Below are 6,501 nucleotides of genomic sequence, written 5' to 3'. Positions count from 1 at the left end.
CTTTATGTCCATCACTCTTGGTGAAGCAACAAAGCTTCTTGATAATATGATGATCAACTACTCTGAATGGCACACGGAAAGAGCTCCACAAGGTAAGAAGGTAAATTCTGTCGAAGAAACCTCTTCCTTGAGTGATAAGATTGATGCTATTATGTCTATGCTTGTGAATGATAGGACTAATATTGATCCTAATAATGTTCCATTAGCTTCATTGGTTGCACAAGAAGAACATGTTGATGTAAACTTCATTAAAAATAGTAATTTCAACAACAATGCTTACCGGAACAATTCTAGTAACAACTATAGGCCATATCCTTATAATAATGGCAACGGCTATGGTAATTCTTATGGGAATTCTTACAATAATAATAGGAACACACCCCCTGGACTTGAAGCCATGCTTAAAGAATTTATTAGTACACAAACTGCTTTTAACAAATCTGTTGAAGAAAAGCTTGGGAAAATTGATATACTTGCTTCTAAAGTCGATAGTCTTGCTGCTGATGTTGATCTTTTGAAATCGAAAGTTATGCCTAATGAAAATCATCATAATAAAATTGTTACTACAGCAAATGCCATCCAAGTTAGAATTAATGAGAATATAAGATTAATGGCTGAACTGCGTGCTAGGTGGGATAGAGAAGAAAATGAAAAACTAGCTAAAGAGAAGAATATAGCTAAAGTTTGGACTATTACCACCACTTGTAATGCTAATGCTACACATGTTGCTGCACCTTCTACTAATAATAATAAAAGAATTGGTGTTAGCAATGTTTCCACTTCTAATGCAAAGCGCGAGAAACTGCCTGAAACTGCTAAAACTGCTGAAACGTGATGTGATAATACTGCTGAAATTTTTTCCAACATTGGGGATGATGATCCCATTGCTTTAGATTATAATGGTTTGAATTTTGATGATTGCCACATCTCTGAAGTTATAAAGTTCTTGCAAAAACTTGCTAAAAGTCCTAATGCTAGTGCTATAAATTTGGCTTTCACGCATCATATTACAAATGCTCTCATAAAAGCTAGAGAAGAGAAACTAGAGCGCGAAGCCTCTATTCCTAAAAAGCTAGAGGACGGTTGGGAGCCCATCATTAAAATGAAGGTTAAAGATTTTGATTGTAATGCTTTATGTGATCTTGGTGCAAGTATTTCCGTTATGCCTAAGAAAATTTATGATATGCTTGACTTGCCACCGTTGAAAAATTGTTATTTGGATGTTAATCTTGCTGATCATTCTACAAAGAAACCTTTGGGGAAAGTTGATAATGTTCACATTACCGTTAATAATAACCTTGTCCCCGTTGATTTTGTTATCTTGGATATTGAATGCAATGCATCTTGTCCCATTATATTGGGAAGACCTTTTCTTCGAACCGTTGGTGCTATCATTGATATAAAGGAAGGTAATATTAAATATCAATTTCCTCTCAAGAAAGGTATGGAACACTTCCCTAGAAAGAGAATGAAGTTACCTTTTGATTCTATTATGAGAACAAATTATGATGTTGACACTTCGTCTCTCGATAATACTTGATGCACACTTTCTGCGCCTAGCTGAAAGGCGTTAAAGAAAAGCGCTTATGGGAGACAACCCATGTTTTTACCTACAGTACTTTGTTTTTATTTTGTGTCTTGGAAGTTGTTTACTACTGTAGCAACCTCTCCTTATCTTAGTTTTGTGTTTTGTTGTGCCAAGTAAAGTCTTTGATAGTAAAGTAAGTACTAGATTTGGATTACTGCGCAGTTCCAGATTTCTTTGCTGTCACGAATCTGGGTCCACCTCCCTGTAGGTAGCTCAGAAAATTAAGCCAATTTACGTGCATGATCCTCAGATATGTACGCAACTTTCATTCAATTTGAGCATTTTCATTTGAGCAAGTCTGGTGCCATTTTAAAATTCGTCAATACGAACTGTTCTGTTTTGACAGATTCTGCCTTTTATTTCGCATTGCCTCTTTTGCTATGTTGGATGAATTTCTTTGATCCACTAATGTCCAGTAGCTTTATGCAATGTCCAGAAGTGTTAAGAATGATTGTGTCACCTCTGAATATGTTAATTTTTATTGTGCACTAACCCTCTAATGAGTTGTTTCAAGTTTGGTGTGGAGGAAGTTTTCAAAGATCAAGAGAGGAGTATGATGCAACATGATCAAGGAGAGTGAAAGCTCTAAGCTTGGGGATGCCCCGTTGGTTCACCCCTGCATATATTAAGAAGACTCAAGCGTCTAAGCTTGGGGATGCCCAAGGCATCCCCTTCTTCATCGACAACATTATCAGGTTCCTCCCCTGAAACTATATTTTTATTCCATCACATCTTATGTGCTTTGCTTGGAGCGTCGGTTTGTTTTTGTTTTTTGTTTTGTTTGAATAAAATGGATCCTAGCATTCACTTTATGGGAGAGAGACACGCTCCGCTGTAGCATATGGACAAGTATGTCCTTGGTTTCTACTCATAGTATTCATGGCGAAGTTTCTCCTTCGTTAAATTGTTATATGGTTGGAATTGGAAAATGATACATGTAGTAATTGCTATTAATGTCTTGGGTAATGTGATACTTGGCAATTGTTGTGCTCATGTTTAAGCTCTTGCATCATATGCTTTGCATCCATTAATGAAGAAATACATAGAGCATGCTAAAATTTGGTTTGCATATTTGATTTCTCTAAGGTCTAGATAATTTCTAGTATTGAGTTTGAACAACAAGGAAGACGGTGTAGAGTCTTATAATGTTTTCAATATGTCTTTTATGTGAGTTTTGCTGCACCGGTTCATCCTTGTGTTTGTTTCAAATAAGCCTTGCTAGCCTAAACCTTGTATCGAGAGGGAATACTTCTCATGCATCCAAAATACTTGAGCCAACCACTATGCCATTTGTGTCCACCATACCTACCTACTACATGGTATTTTCCGCCATTCCAAAGTAAATTGCTTGAGTGCTACCTTTAAAATTCCATCATTCACCTTTGCAATATATAGCTCATGGGACAAATAGCTTAAAAACTATTGTGGTATTGAATATGTAATTATGCACTTTATCTCTTATTAAGTTGCTTGTTGTGCGATAACCATGTTCACTGGGGACACCATCAACTATTCATTGTTGAATTTCATGTGAGTTGCTATGCATGTCCGTCTTGTCTGAAGTAAGAGAGATCTACCACCATATGGTTAAGCATGCATATTGTTAGAGAAGAACATTGGGCCGCTAACTAAAGCCATGATCCATGGTGGAAGTTTCAGTTTTGGACATATATCCTCAATCTCAAATGAGAAAATTATTAATTGTTGTTACATGCTTATGCATAAAAGAGGAGTCCATTATCTGTTGTCTATGTTGTCCCGGTATGGATGTCTAAGTTGAGAATAATCAATAGCGAGAAATCCAATGCGAGCTTTCTCCTTAGACCTTTGTACAGGCGGCATAGAAGTACCCCTTTGTGACACTTGGTTAAAACAGTGCATTGTGATGATCCGGTAGTCCAAGCTAATTAGGACAAGGTGCGGGCACTATTAGTACACTATGCATGAGGCTTGCAACTTATAAGATATAATTTACATGATGCATATGCTTTATTACTACCGTTGACAAAATTGTTTCATGTTTTCAAAATCAAAGCTCTAGCACAAATATAGCAATCGATGCTTTTCCTCTATGGAGGACCATTCTTTTACTTTCAATGTTGAGTCAGTTCACCTATTTCTCTCCACCTCAAGAAGCAAACACTTGTGTGAACTGTGCATTGATTCCTACATATTTGCTTATTGCACTTATTATATTTCTCTATGTTGACAATATCCATGAGATATACATGTTACAAGTTGAAAGCAACCGCTAAAACTTAATCTTCTTTTGTGTTGCTTCAATGCCTTTACTTTGAATTATTGCTTTATGAGTTAACTCTTATGCAAGACTTATTGATGCTTGTCTTGAAGTGCTATTCATGAAAAGTCTTTGCTATATGATTCACTTGTTTACTCATGTCATATACATTGTTTTGATCGCTGCATTCACTACATATGCTTTACAAATAGTATGATCAAGATTATGATGGCATGTCACTCCAGAAATTATCTGTGTTATCGTTTTACCTGCTCGGGACGAGCAGAACTAAGCTTGGGGATGCTGATACGTCTCCGACGTATCGATAATTTCTTATGTTCCATGCCACATTATTGATGTTATCTACATGTTTTATGCACACTTTATGTCATATTCGTGCATTTTCTGGAACTAACCTATTAACAAGATGCCGAAGTGCCGCTTCTTTGTTTCTGCTGTTTTTGGTTTCAAAAATCCTAGTAAGGAAATATTCTCGGAATTGGACGAAATCAACGCCCAGGGGCCTATTTTTCCACGAAGCTTCCAGAAGTCCGAAGACGAAACGACGAGGGGCCACGAGGCAGCCAGAGCATAGGGCGGCGCAGCCCCTGCCCTGGCCGCGCGGCCCTATGGTCTGGGCCCCTCGCGCCGCCTCTTGACCTACCCTTCCGCCTACTTAAAGCCTCCGTGACGAAACCCCCAGTATCGAGAGCCACGATACGGAAAACCTTCCAGAGGCGCCGCCAACGCCGATCCCATCTCGGGGGATCCAGGAGATCGCCTCCGGCACCCTGCCGGAGAGGGGAATCATCTCCCGGAGGACTCTACGCCGCCATGGTCGCCTCCGGTGTGATGTGTGAGTAGTCTACCCCTGGACTATGGGTCCATAGCAGTAGCTAGATGGTTGTCTTCTCCCCATTGTGCTATCATTGTCGGATCTTGTGAGCTGCCTAACATGATCAAGATCATCTATCTGTAATTCTATATGTTGCGTTTGTTGGGATCCGATGAATAGAGAATACTTGTTATGTTGATTATCAAAGTTATATCTATGTGTTGTTTATGATCTTGCATGCTCTCCGTTACTAGTAGATGCTCTGGCCAAGTAGATGCTTGTAACTCCAAGAGGGAGTATTTATGCTCGATAGTGGGTTCATGCCTGCATTGACACAGGACGATGTGAGAAAGTTCTAAGGTTTTGTTGTGCTGTTGCCACTAGGGATAAAACATTGATGCTATGTCTAAGGATGTAGTTGTTGATTACATTACGCACCATACTTAATGCAATTGTCTGTTGCTTTGCAACTTAATACTGGAGGGGGTTCGGATGATAACCTGAAGGTGGACTTTTTAGGCATAGATGCAGTTGGATGGCGGTCTATGTACTTTGTCGTAATGCCCAATTAAATCTCACTATACTCATCATGATATGTATGTGCATGGTCATGCTCTCTTTATTTGTCAATTGCCCAACTGTAATTTGTTCACCCAACATGCTGTTTGTCTTATGGGAGAGACACCTCTAGTGAACTGTGGACCCCGGTCCAATTCTCTTTACTGAAATACAATCTCTTGCAATCTTGTTCTCTTGTTTTCTGCAAACAATCATCTTCCACACAATACGGTTAATCCTTTGTTACAGCAAGCCGGTGAGATTGACAACCTCACTGTTTCGTTGGGGCAAAGTACTTTGGTTGTGTTGTGCAGGTTCCACGTTGGCACCGGAATCCCTGGTGTTGCGCCGCACTACATCCCGCCGCCATCAACCTTCAACGTGCTTCTTGGCTCCTACTGGTTCGATAAACCTTGGTTTCTTACTGAGGGAAACTTGCTGCTGTACGCATCACACCTTCCACTTGGGGTTCCCAACGGGCGTGTGCTTTACGCGTCATCAGACACCAGCATCATCGACGTTGAGCCGGAGGTAACCCTTTGCTCCCTTGTTCTTATCCCATTTCAATCCTTTTGTGTTAGATCTAGCGTTATTAGGGTTCGTCTGTTCCTAGTTCAATCCATTTGTGTTAGATCTAGTGTTATTAGGGTACGTCTGTTCCCTAGTTCAATCCATTTGTGATTTGCTTTTGTTTAAGATTTGTGCCGATGATGATGAATATTTGGGCACAAATTGATTCAGGGTTTGGTCAGTAAACAATTGGTGTGTACAAATTTGTTGTGCATGATCTTTGGTTTACTGACTCAAATCCTGGATATAAGTGTGTCCAATGTAACTGAGGCTACCTCTTTTTTTCGAGTCCATTATCATGCATGATCTTTGTTCACTCTCTGTTCCATCATCGTTGCAATTGACTCCGTGTTTTTTGCACGATCTTTGGTGCTACGTGACAGGTGCAGAGCAGCGACGTCGACAGCGACGACGAGTCCTTCCACACCAAGACTCTTCACGTCCTCAGGAGGCTGCAGTCCGGCAATTACGATGGCCCCTTTGCTCGAGGCATTTACAAGTGCCCATTCTGCAACAGGAAGCTCCGCACCACCGACTTCAACTGCCTGGTGAACCATGCTGAATCCATTGGCAGATGCGGCGCTAGAGTTGGAACGACGGTGAACGTGCATGCGTTCATGGCCAAACACAAAGCACTTGGGATTCACCTGCGCAACCTCCAGGCGAGTCACGGGCGCAACCTGGAGGCGTTGAACATGCCTACTGCACTCT

Source organism: Lolium perenne, chromosome 6 (assembly GCF_019359855.2).
Source record: "Lolium perenne isolate Kyuss_39 chromosome 6, Kyuss_2.0, whole genome shotgun sequence".
In the NCBI taxonomy this organism is placed as follows: Eukaryota; Viridiplantae; Streptophyta; class Magnoliopsida; order Poales; family Poaceae; genus Lolium; species Lolium perenne.
This window is presented reverse-complemented; position numbering follows the sequence as displayed.